Here is a 21,168-nt window from a genome sequence, read left to right on the forward strand (position 1 = left end):
TAAGCACATGAATGTTAAAGAACTTTCTTGCTGCTCTCTGAAGAATGGACTAAAAGGGCAGAGTACAGAATATCCCTTTATCTTCATAAGGCAGTCGCCTTATTCCGCATCTCCTAAATCCTCAAAGTTAATTGCCTATCTGACTGAAAATGAACTCCCCTCAGGTTTTCCAGCAGCGAATACTTCTTGTTAAAGGCAGGTACATAAGTCAGTTTGCTGTTGGGCGGATCAGGATGGCTGACCCTGACGCCCTGAGGGACTGATCTCACAGGCCGAGGGAGGAAGGCCTCCTTTCATCAGTGCAGGCCACGCTCCCCAGGTCCTTGCCTCTCTTCGTGCTTGCTTGCCCTTTCATCCTCTGAGTTGCCTTTATCTCTCTTGCTTCGCTCTTAGTCCCTCATTCCGCCTGCTCCCAGGGATACATGTTCTGATCCCAGGAGGATTTGAACTGAGCATGTTTCTACCAGGGTTACCCTTGGCAGTGCGCACTTCGAGATCCAGATCCAAAACCCACCCTCTGGCCTTCGCCCCGGAAAGGGGGCGGGTGGGGAGCGCGAACCTTATCTCCCCGGCTCCGCCTCCAGGGGGCTGAGAGTGTTTCTGATCCGCGGCGCTCTGCACTGGCCGCTGCAGGGAGACGGGACTCCGGGCGGAGGGCAGCAAACTCGCCTCGGTTCAGTTTTCGTCCGGGTTGGGGCTGGTCACCGCCTGGGACGCCCCTATACCCCTGGTGGAGTAAGCAGCTGGCTGCGACCGCATCCCCGACCCTGGACGCCGCGCCAGGTAAAGTAACATCGCTTTCTCCCCTCTGCCTGCCAGAATTGCCAAATAGGGGGCTTCAGGGCTTAAGAGTTTCGCAGGGCGCTGATTCTTGCCTTGAATGAGTGTTTGGCCTCCGAGAATGAATAACTTGGGAGAGGGGATTTACTTCCCTAAGCTCATATCTCCTTGGAGGGGGCTGCATGTCTTCACGTGGCGCGCTCAGAAGCCGAACGAGGGGGCGCACAGGGCTGTGTAGGGTGGACCAGAGATTCTGTACGCATGCTGCACAGTAGGCTTACTCCTGGAGCTTTAAAAACTAGTGCTTGAATAGCACTTTAGACCAATTAAATCAGTATCTCTGGGAGGGGTACTTTAGGCATCGACATTAAAAAAAAAAAATGTTTTCAGATCATTCCCATGTAGAGTAGTTTGAGAACCAGTGAATTAAAGCAGTAGTTCTCAAAGCTTGCAACATCAGCACCTGGGAACTTTTAGAAATGCAAAATCGAGGTGTGGAGGGGTGGGGGGTGAAACTCTGGGAGCAGGGCCCCGCTGTCAGTGTTTTAATGAGCCCATCAGTGTTTTAATGAGCCCCGCTGTCAGTGTTTTAATGATGCTAGTGCATGCTCACTTTTGAGAACTTGGGTCGGATCTCAGTTAAGGCAAGGGCAAACACCTGCAAATGCTCCTCCACAGAGGCAGGAAGAAACAGACCACTTTTCAGAAAATCTAAGGTATTCATCAATAAGGTTTTACCCATATTGAAAATATATATACTGAGAACTTCGGAGGATCCTATAAAAGACAGAGGCTTAGCTATCATCTTGAGCCATTTTGACGTGGTAAAATTTGCATACTTGCTTTAGGAGAGATTAGGAATTTTTTTTTTTTTTCGGAGTCGAAATGAAATATACATAAGAAGAAATATACATAAGAATTTTCTAGCTGTAATAATATGGATCTTTGGCCCCTGATGACATGATCCCAAATCATCCCTGTCATCAGTGCTCATTACGGGACTTATATGCAGTATTTTTTTTTTTTTTAATGCAATTGGAAGTTTAAGGAATTCATGCTGATTCTCCAGAGTGAATGAAAATTCAGCATTCAGAAACCCAGAGGGGTTGTCTGGAGTGGCTCTTTTTTTCCTTCTAATAGAGATCTGAGATTTCAAAATTTTGGCTAAAACAATTCCAGCTGTTTCAAAGTCATTAGTACAGAAATAGAATGACTTTGCAAACAAGCTTAAATGGATTAGAAAATCTAACATTGGATAAAAAAGCTAGGCTAGGCATGACTTCAGTCCTAGCACACGTGTGCTGTGGTGAACACAGTGCTAACTGTACCAAGACTTTCTGTACAGAGAATGTTTATTTTCCAAGTTGCTCTTTTCTGTGCCAATTTGTGATTGAGATATAAACTTGTTAAGGGACAGGTACTAAGCTTGTGTTTAGAGAAATGGGGGAAATATGGATCGTGGTTAGGAACAGAAGCCATGGTCTGAGGTTCAAGCCTCAGGTTCAAGACCTGCTCTTCTGCTTCTCCATGCTCAATGGATGGTTGCATAAATTCTTCACGCCTCGATTTCTCCATCTGTAAAATGGGGACCGTAGTAGTACAATGCATACTTCATACTTGTTAGATTAAAATGTGCACATACCACACACAAACTGAACACAAAACTAAAACCTAATTCCCAAACAACCTTGAAATGAAAAATTACAGTGTATTGATAACGTGGTCAGATTTTGTATCTTCATGCCAACCTCACCCTTAGAATTTACAGTTTTTGCTTTTTATCTGAATGGGAACATATAGACATCAAATTGTCTTGATAATTTTATTGCATGTTTTATATGGAATATTCCAGAAATATTTTTAAGTGATGTTTATAATCTATTACTATTCACATTTAAATAGCCTTAAAATCTAGCTCTCCAGGATATAATTCCTTATAAAAGAAAATTCATGTGATAAGAGGGGATCTAAAAGTGGCCTACAAGAGAACCAGTTGAGAAGCACTATCCGGTGTTTCTTAGGTTCCTGAGAGAGAAATGAAATGAAACTTTAACCAGTTACATCAAGATTTGTTCAAGACAATATAAGAGGTTATATCCTGCCTATTACCAATCTTATGTGACTTCTAGAAGGCTGCACATAATCCAAGTTCCAGCATATAAGCATTTTAGTAACTCCTCCATTCAGAAAATCAGGTCTTTATTAGGATACTTTTGAAATTACAATTTACTGTTATTAAATTAAATGTGATTACAATTTAATATAAGTAGGGTTTCTATTTGGCTCACTATGTATGAAATTTGTAGTTGTGGGGATGAAAAGGAAAGATCAGAGGCATATTTCTTGATGGAAGAATGAAGGCACATAGAAGCAAATTCAGACTCAGTAATCAAATTATGTGTTTTGGATAATTTAACTGATGAGCTAAGAGGTGTGGAGGGGTGGGGGGCGAAACTCTGGGCCTGTGATGTTGCAGTTCCAATTAGGAATGATCAATATTGCAATGCCCCACAGTAATTTTATAATTCTCCACTTATAGACATAAGGCCCACAGCAGAGATGATCATAAAGAAGTTAGCCTAATTGCACTTGATTTACATACCTGGCTCACTTAGAATGGTTTGGATGAGAGTTACCTCGCATTCATTTAGGTTCATTTTGAGGGCCTTATTTGTTTCAAAGTGGATGGTTTTACCATTAAAGCCAATCTTGAAAGTCTTATGAGTAAAACACATTTCAGAAAATGGATATGTTTTTATTTTTTGTATTTATTATCTTTGGATTATACTGCTCAGCATGCAATAGTAATTATTTTGCTTGATTCATTATCATTCTTGTGAAAACAAAGTTGAAATGTTTACTTCGGGCAGATGGTTCAGTCTCACTCAAAGAGAATTAGCAGTGGAGACTGAGTTCCTCAACTTTCTCTATCTCAAGGTTAAGGACACACACTCTTCAGCCATATTGCCTAGCCTTGAATCCTGACTCTGTGACTTACGTGGTCGTTTGAACTTGGACAAGTTTCATAACCCTTTTTTTGCTTCTGTTTCCTAATTAGTAAAAATGGGGTCATAGTACCTACCTCAGCGAGATTGGTGTGAGTAAATGAACTGACGTGTATAAAGTTCTTTTAACACTGCCTGGCTCATACTAAATGCTTAATAAGAATTGCTTTTTTTTTTTTTTACCTTGGACATCATTTAATCGTTTAAACTGAAGCTCTCTTCTGTTTTCACCTCTGAAAATTGGATCCTAAAAAAGAAGTAGTAATTTAAGTTATGTTCGAATGATGTTTTTTCTGTTTTACCTAGTGAGGGAATTTGTTTCAGAATATGTAGTGTACTTTGAGTTCCTCAGAAAATAATACAAAATTTTGAACATTTCTAAAATTTCCCAGATACTGCTGCTGGCCAGAGACCACACTTTGAGAATCACTGCTTTAACCTACTGGTTCCCAAACATGACTGCACATTGAAATTGCCATGAGAATAATTTTTTAGAATGTTGATGCCCAAGCGGATTAAAAAATTAATGTTTGGTTAATTTATTGTGAAAAAATAAAAAGTAATTATTATTATTATTTATAGAGGCCCATTAACTATATCCATGAGATTCCTATGTACTTATAGAATTTTTAGAACTGTTAGGGATATTAGAATTTGTCTAATATAAACGAGGAAACAGGCTTAGAGACATCATTCTAGGCTATGGGCTCATGAAAAATTAATGGTGGTACTGAATAACAACTAAGGTTTCCTGTGTTCTACTGTACATTTTTCATTCATTTGCCTTGCCTTCTGAAAAATCAAATAATGTGACAGAGGCACATAATCCAAGATAACGTTTTTGGAATACTATAGATCTTTCTGTCCACTTAACCCAGTTTGATTTCGAGATTATTTATTCAAAAAATTTCCTGAATGAAAGACCACTGAAAACAATAAATCTGGAACGCCAAGAAAATTAATCCATAGGAATCAGTTTTGAAAAGGATAATCTTTTCTACTAGGTTTGTCTTTTCTAAGGATTTAATTTAGTTCTTTGTTCTTATTGTTTCTTTGACATTTTGGTTTTCACTAATGAAAACTCAGAAGATATCTTTGAAAATTTCAAGAAACATTGACAATTTGCTCAAGTCTAAGTTTGGTGGTGACCTTCTGGGAATCCTGCCAGTTGCTTGTGTTTGATTCATTGTTTAGTTTTGTTTTACTTGTCTTGTTTTGATCCAGGTCAATTTAGCCATGATTGCAGCATTATGTTACCTCTTAACTATTTGTTTTTACAGTTATTGATGTCAAGAAGAAAAGATTAAGGATCAAGAAAATTTTCTTTTTAAAGTAAAAGGACATTCTAGGGCAGTTTGAACTTTGCAGAAAGTTTGTTCTTCTAAAAATATTCTTTGGAAATTTAGCTATAATTTTTTTTTTATTATTATGTAATAGGTAAATAGAAACAAACTCTCAGAACATATGTATCATATTTTTATGGTAACTTTCAAATCCATAAAAATGTTGATTCAATGATTAAGACAACTTATTGAAATATATATGTGTGTGTGTGTGTGTGTGTGTGTGTGTGTGTGTATACTGTAAACAATTCTAAACCTTGTTGTACAGGAATTTTGCTACTTTATTAGGAAGAGAGTATGACACATCTCATGGGGTGTGTCTAGGTGTGTGTTTTCCAGAAAGACCCAGAATTAGATAGAGTATTAAAGATAAGACAGGAAGGAACATTCTTTGTAAGTGTTCAGCCATTCATCAGTGATTACGTGAGTACCAAATGCTTGGCTATCTTCTAGAAGATTCAGAGAAGTTGCGAATTTGGTTTAGTAAGTCTATTAATAGCCAGTTGGCAGTTTTCCTTTTTTATATGGAAAACTCCCTTCAATTTATTATATAAAAATACCATTTTATAAATATCTTTAAGTAAAAAAAGGATAAGGCAAATATAGTTCTGATTTAAATTTGACATAATACTATTTAGCAATCTGTAGAAGGGTCTGAATGTGGTTTGAAGGTTTGGCAAGAAGTAGAGCTGTTATCCCAGAGAGAATAACTGTGGAGATGGTAAACTTCCAGGGTCCTGAGAATGTAGGCAACTCCACTACTTCCCTGCAGAAACTCACCGTTCCCCTTCTGCATTCTGCCTTTAAATCATTTTACAGTGCTTTTACTTTTCCCTTCCTGATCGAATCACTTGTTACTTGGCACCTCTGAACTAAGGTTTGAAATGAGAGAGAAAGAAAAACTGTGGGACGTGAGGGTACATGGTAACTGTCTTAACTAGACTGGAATCAGTAGTTTCTACTTAGGTTCCTTTGGAATGAGGAGAGAGCAGAGATGAAGAGAGTTGGTGGGATTTTAGAGCTCTTGATGGCAAGTGGAGACACATGGAACCTAATTTGAACTGTATATTTTTAGTGAAAGCAAGCATGTCAATATATAATGTGAGCAAGTAGGTACTTACAGCCTCTTACGTGTCATTTCTATACTACCACTTAAATAACAGTAATAATATTTATTACTATTATGTCTAGTGCTAAATAAATAGATGCTGTCATTATTTCTAAGAAGGCTCTGGGCCAGGAAATGGGAAACTTGATTTCTCATCCCAGCCTGCCACCAACTTACTGAAAAGTTGGTAGCTTAAAAAATCCTGCAGTAAGCTAGAGCTCGGCAGGTGTGATTGTAAAGTCTTTTTTCATTTTGCCGTTTGCATATTTTTCTTTTTCTTGGTTAAAATCACCATTTGAAGCCATCATGAAACATGTAAAGAAATGCAACTTTGAGCATCTGTATGTAGAGTTTAAGTCATTGTGGAATAGCATCCTTTGTGAAATTAGTCTGCTGAGGAATGTAGAATGCACTTCTAAAATTCCTATTAATATGCTTCTTGAATGTTCACTGAAGATAGATATTACTGTGAATGAGGCATAATGAAATAGCAGAACTTTTTTAATTCAAAAAGATTTAAAATCCCTTTTTATAATGCCTAAACAATTTTTTTTCTTGGCCTCCATGTGGGAATTTTATAAATAATGTTCATTAGTCTTTCCAACAGTTGAAAAAAAATTTCTTTCTGATTTTGAATTATGGGTTTTGTGAGGGAAATCATGTTTATATGAGTAATCAAATTATATTTTTGAGTTCTAAATTACATGTTTCTCAAAATGTTAACAGTTGTGTTTGGGTGGCAGAATGATAGAAATTTTCTTTCCTGCTTTCCTTTATGTTTTTAATATACAAGTATTGCTTTTATAATGAAAAATGAGTGCATAACTACATGCTTTGTAGATAGGAACATTTGAAATTATAATTTTGAATTCCCATACAAATGAGATAATTATGTTAAGTGTGATTAATTTATTTTCCTGTAATTCACAAAGTACATATTATGCCAGATGTACTTTTAAATATCAGACACACTAAGTACGGATAGTAAAATCTGGCTAGAATGACACAGTAACTTTTTTTTAAAGTAGAAAGATCAGTTCATTACTCCTTATGAATGCCAAAAGAATAATATGTACTCTAATACATTGAGTTTATATAAGATAATAGTTAAAATCATGGGTGTTATGTAGTCATGGCCCTGACACTTAGCACCTGCATGACCTTGGCATGGTATTTAACCTTTTAAAGCTTACTTTGGGATCATAGGACCTACTTCATAGAGTAGTCAGGAAGGTTAATTGGGATAATACAAATGAACACTTTAGCATAGTGCCTGGCAGATAAAAAGTAATCAAATTAGCTCAAAATTTGTTATCATAAATATAACTTTCTATTTTTGAGCTTTTCGCCATTGTGATTTGACTATCTTTTGAAAAGCATGTTACTTTTTTGGATGAGAATATCCTCCATGTAACCTGGGCCATAGAGACGAAGCACATTCAGATTTTTGCCATTATCCACACTGTGCTGGGGGAAAACAAAGTGCTGATGCAGGGGACGGTTGTCTACTGAAGCTGGCAAGTCTCTAGCAGCAGTAACAGAGGCTTTTGAGAACAACTCCTTGTGACTATAAATGTTGATTCTGGAGTCTGAGAGAGAGGCTGTCATCCTTCGCCATACGGCACAGTTCCAGTTCACTGTGGTTGTTGGGTGGGTTTGGGGATATCTTCAAGTCTTGCTTGCAGCTGCAGATGGCTTGTCATGAACTCTTGGATTTAGCAATGGCAGAGATCTCTCTGGTCAGGGCTATAGATAGCTCATATCTTGACTGTGAAAATTAGAAGATAACTTTTTCTCAGAGCAGATGCAGCGCTGGGTTTCAGTATCCATTTACCGGGTGCCTTTGTGCTGCTGCAGCCTGGACCTTGGTGCATCTATATAGCATATGTATTAATTTATCCATTCGGCAAATATTTTCCAGCTCTTTCTATAGGTTAAACAAGTTCCTAGGGATGCAGCAATAAATAGACGTGATCCCTGTCCTCGAGGACTCATGATCCCTTAGCAAATTCCCCCGTGGATGCTCTGGATGTCAGGGTTAGTTGTCATACCACAAAATTCCTAACTCTATTCCATTGCTGCTTAGGGTAGAACATCTACCCTAAGTCGTTGTGGTTGTTCATGTCAATTGCCCCACACTCACTAGTCTGAAGTTTTTTAGAAGCGGTATTTGGATCTATGTTCTCCTCAAAACTGTGATGAGTTCTGTATATATAATGCACATCTGTAAGTTTCTATAAAGTATTTACACTACGCATGTCATCTTAAGCCCAAAACTAAACCAAACAAAAATCCGTGATGAAATCAATTGAATTAACTGAGGATTGACAGAAGGAAGTTGTGGAGGCTTTGGGAAAACCAGAATCAATTATTTTTAGACTACACATGTGAGAAAAAAAGTTAATAATTTTGATCTCTGACTCATTCTAAATGAGTTAATTAAATGAATGTCTGGATAGTTACTGATAGAGGATAGTTAAAGCCATTCGTGCAACTGTGTTTTCTTAACTGTTGCTCTAAATATTCTTAATTTTTAGATGGATAGTGTAATTTCAGATTGGACATTTTTTGGCCAGACTTATTACATTATTAAATGCTAAGCTGAAGTAATGCAGCGAGTTTGCGCATTTTAAATGTTTCTTCATCATCTTGGATGTGACTGCCAAGTTGAATTCCAAATTTCCCTTCTAGTAACCTGCCTTGTTTTTGAGCTTTGGGCTTAAAGCAGCCTACATAAGTTTAGAGAAGCAATTATAATTTCACATTTTCAAACTTGATTTGAATACTGATGATTTAAATTTAAAAATAAATGTGTGTTTGCATTTCACTCTATCCCCTCTTCCATTTTATTCCCAAAGATAAACAGTTATAAAGTTAGTTGCAGAAGAAATTTTTTCCTTTTCCTTTCTTTCATTCTTTCAGTATTGCCAATCCTTAGGCAAGGGAAATCTGCAACCCAAGACTGTCCTCAAGGAATCCACTTACACAGAGCTGTGACCCTTCCAAACTGCAGGGAAGAGGAGATGTATCCTCGCTTCTTTAGAGTGCAAGACTTTGTTACAATTTATTATCCTAGACTCCAGATAGTTTCACATTTTGACTTTTAGTCCTTCAAATGTTCTTCTCCTTCAAAAGTCCTTCTTCTCCTGGAATTTGTTTTCTCAGGGCTGTCTATTGATATATTTTAAGATAAAAGGGGAAAAGAAGAAGGCATATTTTATTATCTGTAAAAGTTACAAGAATGAATTTCAGTTTCTGCAACCATGATTCTTGTTAGGTAGTTTGGAAGTTTTAAAGAGAAAAATACAGGAATTTTGATATATCAAGGAAGGTAGGGGAGGGGCACAGAAACTTCCAAGGAAGCCATTACTATGTGTCACATCACTTTCACAGCAAAGAGATATTGGTAATTATAAAAACATTGAATATGTACTATATGAAAACACAAAAAACAAGACAAGTGAGGAGCCACGATGTTTAATTTCAGTGGCTACTAGGGTGCCTAGTAGTTTGAGATTGGCCGTGATACAGTTTGAGATTGGCTTATGATACAGTTGGGAGATGGGCTATTTCTAATATAATTTTTAAGAAGCAAAATAAACTCTGTAATTGAGCTCTAAATGATCTAATACTGGAGGTAGACACTGTGGAAGATTTCATATGTTTTCGTCATGATTTGCTTCATAGAGGATGTGTCCTCGAACCTGCTTCTTAAAGCACGGTTCAGTTTGGACATATGGTTCAGTTTAGACACATATTCTAGTCAGCATAAATCATAGGGCTGGAAATGATCTCATAAATAATTGTTGTTTACAATACAAATATTGTTTACACCAACAATACTTGATACCTCTCTCTCTCTAGCACACATAATGCACAAACTGTCCAATGCCAGACACCTCCAATGATGGGACACTTTCAGTCTTAGGGACATCCCCATTTATTAAAAACATTTTCCTTAAACTGAAAACTTCTTCCCTGGAATTTCCAGGCATTGGTCTTAATTCTGTACTCTGGGAGTGACAGGGATAAGTTAATTTCTTTCACGTGGCAGTTTCGCCAGTATTTGAAGACAAGTGAAACATTATATTCTAAAACTGCTTTTCTTTTGCAATAGTTTGGAGTTACATCTCCAGTCTGGTCACCTTTCCCTGGACACAATGAGTTTTGATTCTGACCATTGGTTGCTAAATAGAAAGAGTGTATAGTTCTGTTCTTTTTCTCCCTTGTAGACCAAGAGCAAACTGATTGTTGGCAACCAATTAACACTAATGACTGTAGTTTACCATTAGCTAAATGGAGAGTAGATAGTAAACATTTGAGTTCTTTAATGTTCAAATGATCAAAATGTTCATAAATGAATGTTTCTTTGGTTAGGTTCATATTTTCCTGCAGAACTTTGAAGATTTTGATTTATTGTTTTTTAGGTTCACTTCTGTGATAATCTCTACACAATCTGAATTGTATTTCTTTTTAAATATTCTCCCTATCCCCACTCTCTTCTTATTGTCACAGAAACTCTTAGGATTTTTTTTTTTTTTTTTTGCTTTACCCTTTGAATTATGCGTTTTCACCAACATGTATCTAAAAGAGGTCTTTCCCCACCGCCACCCACATTTAAGCAATTTGGTACTTGTGAGACCCATTCAATCTGGACTCAAATTTTTATTTAGTTCTGAAAGCTTTTCATTATTTTTTCATGTCTCTTTTTATTAATTTTCCTTCTGAACTTTTTTTAAAAAAAAATATTTTGTAAAATCTGTGTCCTTTGCATTGTAATCTGGTAGAATTCTTCAACTTGATTTTCTATCTAGCTACTTCCCTCTTCAACTATTCTCACATATATCTCTGAATATATTAACTAAATTTAAGTTAGTTGTCTTTTTACTGTTATTAACTCTATTTCTATGAGTGTTAGTTACTATATTTGCTGATTTGTGGTCTTCCTCTATGATGCTGGTTTTTACTGAATATTTGTTCAATTTTTTGTGTTTGCAATTTCATATCTACTGCTATATGGACTTTTTTTCTGTTTACTACAACTTTCTCGTAATGATTCTGTTTACTATAGCTTGCTCCTAATGTAAAGTTGGGCACTGTACTAGTTAGCGTTTTGTCTTCTGAACAGATGCTTTCTATTCCTCTTGGTTTTTGCTAGTGGGGAACCTATCTGAGCTCTGCATTGTCAATCCAGTCTAAGAGCCCAAACTCATGTCTTCCCATGGATACAAATAGGAAAGAGTTGCCTAAGGCCCAAGAGGCAGCTGTTCTTTCTCATTCACACAAACTGCTCCTGCTCAACCTGAGAGGCACCTACTTCTGTCAGGATACTTTTCCTCCTCCTCTTCTGAGAATCCTTTTTCTTTCATCTTGGAGTAATATTGTTCCTCTGACCTTCCCAGCAATGTAGGCCATGGAGTTGTGCAGGGATCACATTTAGTGTTAATCTGACAATATTCTAAAGCACCTGAAATTGTAGAAAGGAATGATAGTCATTTTGGTACCTGCTTTATTCCTTCTGCTATGAAGTGAACATTTTTAGACCAAGTATTATGTAGACAGTCATAGCTGCTCCTTTAGGCTGTCGGGTGATATGGCTTTAGGGATCTTGTTTGCAATTTCTTCTGAACAGCACTTGGATGATGTAGAAAAATAAGAGCATCTCCTTTTGACTAAAGTTTGGAAGACTGTAATTCTGAGACTCTCTTGGAACTTCCTAGAGAAAGGTCAATTTTCTAACATGAACAAAATCCAATGCAGCTGTTTCTGCTTTAGACCATCAAATTTGGAAATCACTGTAGGAGAATATAACCAACTTTGGAGTGAGCAATGAGGCATGAGAATTTTTCACCTCATGAATTTCTTGCATTGTAGGTGTATTTGATAATACTAACAATACTATCTTGAGTTTGTGTATCTTGATCCGTTTTAGAGATCCTTTCTGCAAGAATTCCTGTAAATATTTAATAATAATGTCACTTTCTATAATTCAGTCTCTTTATCACACTAGTCTCACAGGATTTAAAAATATGTTTTGAAACATTGAACACTGTTTTCATTTACCAAGGTGTGAACTAAAATGTTTGCAAACTAAAATGCTTTCTAGTTCTCTTGGGTTGGTTTTCCTAGTAGGTTTCATTATTTACTCAGTTTGAAGTACAGCATTATCAATCTTCAGAATGCCAGGCATAGTTTTATTTAAATGTAAGAATGAAACACATTCCAATGCCCAATTATACCTCCCCCACCCCACTCTCTACCGTTTCAGAATATTTGTGCTCGTTTACTCTTGCCATCCTTGTTGACAGGTAATCAAAATTTGACTACGGTATTTATTTTCTGACTCTCTCTCTCTCTCTCTCTCCAGTGTGTGTGTGTGTGTGTGTGTGTGTGCTGGAAAGAACAATGTAAAGAGCTTTAAGAAATCCCATTTTATAGATTCAAAACCATACTGCAAGCATTCAGTTGGATTTTGTCGTGCTTGCAGTTGTCATTTGTTTAAAAGAAGAAGCAGCATTTTCAAGGAATTATTTTTTTGTCTGATAGCATAGCAAAAAAAAAAAAACTACATTGAAAAGAGAACAATCAGAATGGTACTGTGCATCTGTGCATGTCTTTGGAGCTCTTTGAATGTAATAGAAATGTTATAAGTACAATTATTTTGGTTATAAAATATTGATTTAGGGAAAATTTATAATATATTAGATCTAGTAGATCCAGTTTGGAATAATGGAAAGAAATAACCATTTTGGGGGTTTAAGGGGTGAATTTTTTATTCACCTTGTATTTAATGGAATAATTAGGTAAATTATTTAAGAGACTAGAACTTCAGCTAATTTGAAATGGAAGAGCTCCTTCAACTCACTCATCTCCTCATCCCCTGGTTTTATAGAGGAGATGCTGAAGTCCAGCCAGGCTTGTCTTTTTGCCCAGATTCCTGCAGCGTCCTAGTGGCCTTGCTGGGTCTGGAACAGAGATAGTCCAGCTGCTGGTACAATCCTCTTTGCCCCACACCTAGGTGAATAAGGCCAGGAAGGATCTAAATATCGTGACTCATCACTTTTAAACAAGTTACTGTTGCTGCACTGAATATAATGCTTCCTTAATTAACAAATGCAGGATGTTCATTTTTCCATACCAGAGCTTCCTTTAGGATGGTAAAAACTTGCACACTCGTTTATTTTTGTGGATGGTCTTTTCATTTTCCATTCTTTTAAACACAATCATGTTTTATTTGGTTCTCTTGAATGTCAGGATGGTAGATTGTTTTAGTTCACACTGCCTCTTCTTTTCCTCAGGAAACCTCTCTGGCATACCTAGTATATGGCAGTGGAGCCATCTGGGAAGTAAAAAGATTGTACTATATGAAACATTTTGTTTTTCTTGGATGTTTAGCAAGCATTTTCCCTGTAGATACAAAAGACTGGTTTTTGAATGTGCAGTGCTATGAAGGGTAGGTAGGAAAAAACAGTGTGTTTGGGAGAAGGGTAGAACACATTAAAATTGGTTGAAACTCTTACATTTAAGTATGCATTTATAAACATTTTACATGCATGATAGAAAGTAAGAGTTTGGATGAATTTGTTTTGGAAATTTGGAACTAAATTGATAAACATTGCACTTTTTCCATAAACAAACATAGAATGTGCATATTTCAAATTTGTATTTTTTTGGTTGTAGATAAGAATGAGAAAATTAGAAACTGAGAATATTTATTCTGTATCAAAGAATTAGATAAAATAGGTATTTTGCAGTTTTGAAATATGCATTCTTCCTTTAAACATCAAAGCATAAGTAAGCAAGATAATCATCCATGACTGTTTTATAAGTTAACAGCAATATAAAGTAAAAAAAATTACTATTATTTATCTTGGTCAAAGATGTTATTTAAATTAATATAAGAATTGTATATATTCCTAACAAACAAACGAGGCTCTGTAGAATTAGGGAAAAGCTTTTGAAACTTAAATTTTTTTTATTTTAAGAGAAATAAAAAGTGAACTCAAAACTTGGAAGGTGCTGAAATATGAGTCACTAAATACGAGAGACTAAAATTGGACTAATTTCTTTGAGATTGATATCATGGAGGAAGACCATATTTTTCCCAATCTTTCGTAGTAGTCATAGAACATTGGATTAGAAGAGCTAGTATGGGAATTATATTTCTATATATCTGGATTAGTTGGGGCTCTCATAGAACAATGGCTTTCAATTTTTTTTTTTTTTACAGGAACCACAGGAAGATATTTCACATTGTGACACATCTGTATTTATTTGATAGACGTATATCATGATATTGTTTCATGATAAATACCTACCTTTTCTGTATTATGCTCATTTTCCCTTTTGTTTCATTCTTTTAGAAAGTACTTGTTGTTGAAAAAAAAAGAAGCACTTGTCATGATCTACCAAACTGATTTTATAATCATGATAGGCCATGATTTGCTGATTGAATAGTAATGCCGTAAAAATCCCTCCATAATTCTTTTTTTGGGAGGTGTTGAATTTATAGTCATCATTATTAGCTTTGTTTGCCAAATGCATTCAGTTACATAATGGGTTTACGTCTCCTGATCCACGTTGATTCAGGCCAATGAGTTCAGTAGAAATTGACATATGTTTCTGGACTGAAGCATTTAGTGTCCAGTTTGAGACCCTCCAGAGCTCTTTACCTCTGCATGGTAAGTGGCCATGCTCCTCAGAATGGGTCCCAAATAGAGGAGTGTGGAACAGAGCCCTTAGCCAGCCCATAGTGAACCTATAGTATAAGTAAAAAATAATACTTTGTTCTTATAAGGCACTATAATTTTTTGGTGTATTTGCTACTCATAGCCTAATTTCTCCTGACTGGTGGGGGGTAATTCAATCATGTGCTCGGCTGATGGTGGGAGAGAGCCTTCTTTTGAAATATTGTTTGCCTAAAAACATATAAAAGTTTTAAAATAAGTTTATTATTTCTGACTATGAAACCATATGTGTTTTTTATAGGAATATTTGGAAAACAATGGGAAAGCAAAATGAAAAAATTATATATTCTGAATACTATTTGGAGGTAATTTTTGATATGTCTATGAAAAAAATATTTTTACTCAGTTTACTACATAGTTTTGTGTTTTACTTTTTTCTTACTATTTTTAATGTCATTAAATATTCTTGGAACACATGAATTCCATGCCTCTGTGGTGCTCCATCATATAGATGAACCAGCGTTATTTAGTTACTCTTGTATTGTTAGACATTTAAGTTTTGTTTAATACAAGGACTTTTAACGGTCTAAAATCTCAGCCCTTGGCACTTACTAGCAAATAATAAGCCAGAGTAGCATCCACATCCACTCTGCTCACTCTGCTCAGCATCTGTTGCATCTATCTCCCCATTAGCCCATTTCTGGCACAGAGTGGGTCCATATATTCTGCTGCTGAGTAAACAGTTCCATATGTCCTTATACCTCATTTAGGCTTATATTCAATTTTCTAAAATCTGAAACAATTTTTATTTTCTCTCCTCCATCCCCCAGCAAACAACTTTGGTTTTCCTTCTGACTTCTTGCTATTAGGAAAGGACATTGCCACGTACTAGGTGCTTGAGCCAGAGACTGGGGTCATTCTCAGTTTTCCCTTCCACATAAGTATAATCAATCAAACTTGGCTTGTTTTAACTCCTTGGTCTCTCATCTCTATTCTCACTCCCTCTGTCCTACCTCAGGCCCTCACTGCCTCTTAGTGGCTTTTCTGTTTTCCTGTGCATGGTTCTCCCTTTTGCTACTATAATGAGCTTTCTAAAATATGAACCAGAATGTCACTCCCTTGCTTAAAATTCCTATGAAGAGTCCTAGAATGAGCTTTAAAGACAAAGTTCATTCCTCCTCACTTGATTTAAAAGGCCCTTCATGGTTTGCTTCTTGAATACTCTCCCTGTCATTCATTGTCATTCATTTCACTCACTGCCTGCTGTGGGCTGAATTGTGTCTCCTCCAGATGCATATGTTAAAGCCCTAACTTGTATTTGGAGGAAGGCCTATGAGGAGATAATGAAGGTTAAATAAGATCATAAGGAGAATGGGGCTCTGATAACATAGGATGATAGGATTTGCGTTCTTATGAGACATCAGGGAGTTCTCACCTCGGCCCCCAACTCATGCGCCTGTGCACACACATGTGAGGCCTAGTGAGGACACAGCCAGCAAGATGGTGGCCAGCCTACAGAGAGGTCTCACCAGAACGTACCATGTTGGCACTTTGATCTTGGACTTCCAGCCTCAAGAACTGTGAGGAAATGTCCACATCGTTTAAGCCACTCAGTCTATGGTATATTGTTAGGGTAGCCCAAGCTAAGACACTGCTCCCTGCTCCTTACTCCCCACAGATACTTCACTCTAGAAATTGTTACTTCAGAAATGCTGTTTCACTGAGAACATTTCACTCTTTGATGTTTCCAGGCATAATTAGGCACTATCTTCCTATCTTCAGGTTACCTACAAATCCCTGATTTTCCTTCAAGTCACAGGTTAAACTTTTCCCTACGCTCAGAAAACTTTCCCATCTCCTCTCTGCCAGGCAGATTTTGGTATTCATTTATCCGAGTCCTCTTGTGCCTTAAACACATTTCCATTAACATCTATACTCTTCTATGGTAACTTCATATTTGGTGGTTTTCCACTGAACCCTACATTTCTCGAGGCCATTAACTATGCTTTTTCATCCCGTATCCCCAATATTTAGCACATTGAAAAATAGTAGGTGGTCATAAATATTGTTGAATGAATAGACAAATAATAGTAGTAGTTATTCATGTGTTAACTTTTATCTCTTGAAGATTTTTTCCCACTCTTTTACAATCCAAACACCCAAGCTTCATGTAGTCTTCTTATGAAAACCAGCTGTTAATACAGGATTTGAATTTCATTTACAGTGATGTATAAATAACTGATAACCATTTATGTCTCCCAAGGGCATTTCAATTTTAACGGGGATAGAATTCTTTATCTAAAGAAAAAAAATCTTTCTTGGTGTAATTTCAGGCTTAACAAGCATATAGGATTGGTTTTAATCGAGGGTAGAGGTAAAGCTTAAGAAGTTTTCTGTGCTCCAGATTCATACCCCATAAGCTCCGCCTAAACATGAGACCAGGCCTATTACCTGCTAGTTCATTCACAGAATGAACTGGCATGTCAGATTGCACAGCAAATTTATTTTTGTTTCTATTGCACTGCATAGATCATATGAACTTCACATCTGGTAAAAGTTTATACGTAAAATGTGCTTCTGCCAAGAATTGTGGTTTTCTGGTACATCCCAGTAACTCTGAGTCAAGGTCACAAAACTAGCATTGCAGAGTTTTGGTAATCTGGAACTTCATTCTGCTTCTAGTTATTGAGAAAGTTGCTCTCTTAGTTCCTTTGAAGACCCTGTAAGTCACCATTATAGGCTTGGAAAAGTACTTGGTGATTCAAAGCCCATATAACTGTTTGTGGGCTCCTTCTGCAGAAGCCATCTCATAGAAATAAGAATCTTGTCATTCAAAAAAAAAAAAAATTCCCACAGAAAGTATTTCCCAACTTTTCTTAATGACCTATTTTCATGTCTGATAGTCTCATCAAGTTTCATTTTCATATTAACTTAAATTCTCCCTAATTTAGTTTTGTCACTTAGTTCTGTTTTTCATAGAAGTGAGGAAGAGCAGATTTTTATATAAACTGCAGTACTAAAGATACCAAGCAGTGCATTGTCTCAGAAGAGGAAAGCAAACCAAATAACACTGTCACAAATACAATTCAAGTTAAGTTAGCAAAATGAGGTTTTCTCAATACGGTGTGACCCAAAGCTGACCTGCTAGTTAGACTGGGGGTTTGAAATTTGGTGTGTTGCTTATAGTATCAATATCTCCAGTGAATTCTGTCCTGAAAAGCCTGATAACATTAATATAATTGAGGAACTGGTTGATTTTACATTAATTTAATTCAGAAAGCAGTTAAAACATTTCATGGTAGTTATCTTTTCCTTTGAGGAAGGAGAGGAACAAATACTTAACATCTTGAAAAGTGGAATTATTTAGAAGATGAATCCATGTAAATTAAATGATAGAGGAACATGTGGTGAAAAATTACCTTTCTCTAGTTTCTAGAAAGGAATAATACAATATTCCTTCCATTGTAGGGGAGGAAATCAAGGTGACTTATCTTGGTATACACTTGACTGTAAAAGTTTGGGATTCGGCTATGCTTGATATTTTCAGTATTTTTCTACTGGTGAATGAATTAACCATTGGTAACATTTCTGATGTTGGGTTTAAAAAGTAAATCTCGAGACATATGGATTGTTTGAACAATTCTTTAGTATTTGTTGATTCTTCAAATGAATATTTGAAATAAAGCAAAACTAGGAGATCACAAAATAGTAGACATAATACTGATTATAACTTCTATAAATATCCACAGCTTAAAAAAGATAAGCTACTCTGTTCAATGATTAATATATTTAAAAATTAAAGGTCATGAATATATTTAAAAATTTCAAAATTTTGCCTAGGTTCATATTAGTGACTCATCTTTGCCATTTTTGAAGTTCTTTTCTTTTAAATGAGATTTTTGTGCCCAAACCCTCCAGATTCTTTTATGATGTTGATTATTTTCCTTTCATTGAACACCTGAAAACAGCAACTTCTTTGGCCAGGAACAAGCTGAAAATTCATCTAAGTGGCAACCTTTAGGTAGCCAAATGCCAGGTCTTCTACCAAGCACTGTAGGCTCCCTTCATACTTGAGCAGAGAACTTAGCTACTTAAAGCTTTTAGATGCCTTTACTGATGAGGCCGTAGCTACCACTAAAAGTGAAATTCTGTGAAGTGTTTCAGAAATTTTGAGTCATTGCTTAACTCAGGAGCAGGTGTTCTGAATCAATGATGATTAGTTGATCTAGTCGTTAGTTTGTTGGTAGCTCAGGGTCTCAAAATGGTTTAATGAAATGGCCAGTTAGTATAGAGGAAGTTGTTTGCTTTAGAAGGAGCCTTAGTATAACTTGTAAATGTTAAAGGAAAATGGAATATTTTAAGGGTTTTGTGGGAGGAAAATTTAACTTGTGGCTTTGAAGGAGTCAGTGGTGTTTAAACTAAATTAGTGGTTAGAGTGATCATTTTCAGAATTTTGAGAAAAGGGAAATCCTTTCTGATTTTTTTTTCTGGAGGTTTAGGATTTTTTCTTTTTTATCTCTGTTTATTGACTTACGTACTTGTTTGTTACAATTTACATTTCATGGTGTTGTATTCAAGAGTCTAGCTATTCTCCATTATCATCAGTTTCAAGCGAATTAGAAAAAGTGGTTGGTGTGATTTGGTTCACAAGTTATGATATTTAAAACAGTACTTTTGTTAAAAAATTTAAATAGTAGAGTTACATAGAATGGGATACTGTCCAACTGTTATATTTCAGCATAGTTGTCCAAATGAAATCTAATATGTCACTATGTTCATCAAGTGGCTCATATTGACGTGTTTTTTCCAGTAGGGAACTTGGTAAAATTGAGCAGTGTCAGGAAAACAAAAGCCCATAATGTCACTGTTTTTATGTTTTGATTCAGTCAAATATGCTGATTCTTAGACACGTCTTTTTTTTGGTATTACATATATATATATTTATATATATTTAGTTTATGTCTATCATGTTCCGAAGAGAATGAGACTTATTAAGTAGCAGTCACATTGAAATAAGGCAGGAAGATATCAGAATGGAAAATATTAAAATAATCAATATTTTTATTTTAATTATGTCTAACACAAACTACAGACTGTAATTTATACTTTTGCCAAAGAAAATTATAAATCTACATAATAAGTAATGGAGTTCATTATACATAGTATCTTGGCCTCTTCATTTTAACATCTACTGAAATTATTGTGCATTTACTATGTTTATGTCAAGAACTGTGAAGGGTCTGCAATTTTACCCTACTTGGAATCTAATAAGTTAGTCTGCCACAGTTTTAGGCTGGCAGAAAGGAGACTGTTGGGTCAGAGAAAAAAGGACTTTCTTACTCACAACACAGCACCCAGCGTCAGATTCCTACTGATTCCTCTTGTCCCTCAAGTCCCGTGAGGTTGATGTGGAGCAACCCAGGTAGATTCTGCATACAAAGTGGTTTATGTCACAGCTGAGGAACTCTGAGCTTAAGAAATCATTTTTTATAAAAAGTATGCTAGCAAATTTGTCCAACATTGTACAGGAGGAAGAAATCATCTCTATTATACTAGGCAGGAAACAAATCTGCCCTCATCTCAGGAGTGAGACACTATCTCCTGTGGTTGTTAGGGATATCTCCCAGCATCCTTGGGACAAAGCTGATTCAAGGGGCACCCAAACATGCAGAATTGTCTGCCAACACCTTATAGTTGAAAAATCAATGAAAAAGCAGAATTTTAATATATACTGCATATCATTTAGTTTTTATCAGGTGGAAATGTTTTTGGCGATCGTCAGGAAGAACCATGGTATATTTTGTTACTCTGGAAATAGCTAATAATATTGCATTCTTGAGCATTTTTGATTTAAAGGTCGTTTACCATGAATGCATTATGCAAATATAGTTTTACACCTATTAAATTTTTATAGTTTTTTGAAATTACAATGTGAAAAATCAATCTAATAGCTATACTTATTATCAAAAATCATTTATTGATGGCTCCAGAAAATTTTAATGCACTGTTCGCCATAAACCTAGTACTTAGAAGAATTTCATATTTTTTTTATTTTTTAAATTTAATGATATAGTTAATTGGAAAAGCAAGTAAATTGATATTTCTGCAAGGCATGTTATAGAATGAAGAATATTATTATGTCTTCCAAATGAAACAGAAATAAAAATATGAAATAAGAAAGTACTGACCTTTTTCTTCATATTATCTTCTTGGAGGATACTTTTACTCTTCTGTGGAAAGGGAAA

General features: G+C 35.9%; 1 protein-coding gene across 2 annotated transcripts in view; it reads left to right on the forward strand.

The window, feature by feature from the left end:
• Positions 1–252: 252 nt before the first annotated feature.
• The window catches only part of COL21A1 (collagen type XXI alpha 1 chain), a 154,579-nt gene continuing 133,663 nt past the window's right edge, over positions 253–21,168 (forward strand). For both annotated transcript variants that reach the window (XM_039852935.1, XM_039852933.1), the window contains exon 1: positions 253–783. The gene's annotated coding sequence lies outside the window, so the exon portion shown is untranslated. The remainder of the gene's footprint in view (positions 784–21,168) is intronic.

This window comes from Pteropus medius, unplaced genomic scaffold, assembly GCF_902729225.1.
Source record: "Pteropus medius unplaced genomic scaffold, Ma_sr-lr_union100, whole genome shotgun sequence".
In the NCBI taxonomy this organism is placed as follows: domain Eukaryota; kingdom Metazoa; phylum Chordata; class Mammalia; order Chiroptera; family Pteropodidae; genus Pteropus; species Pteropus medius.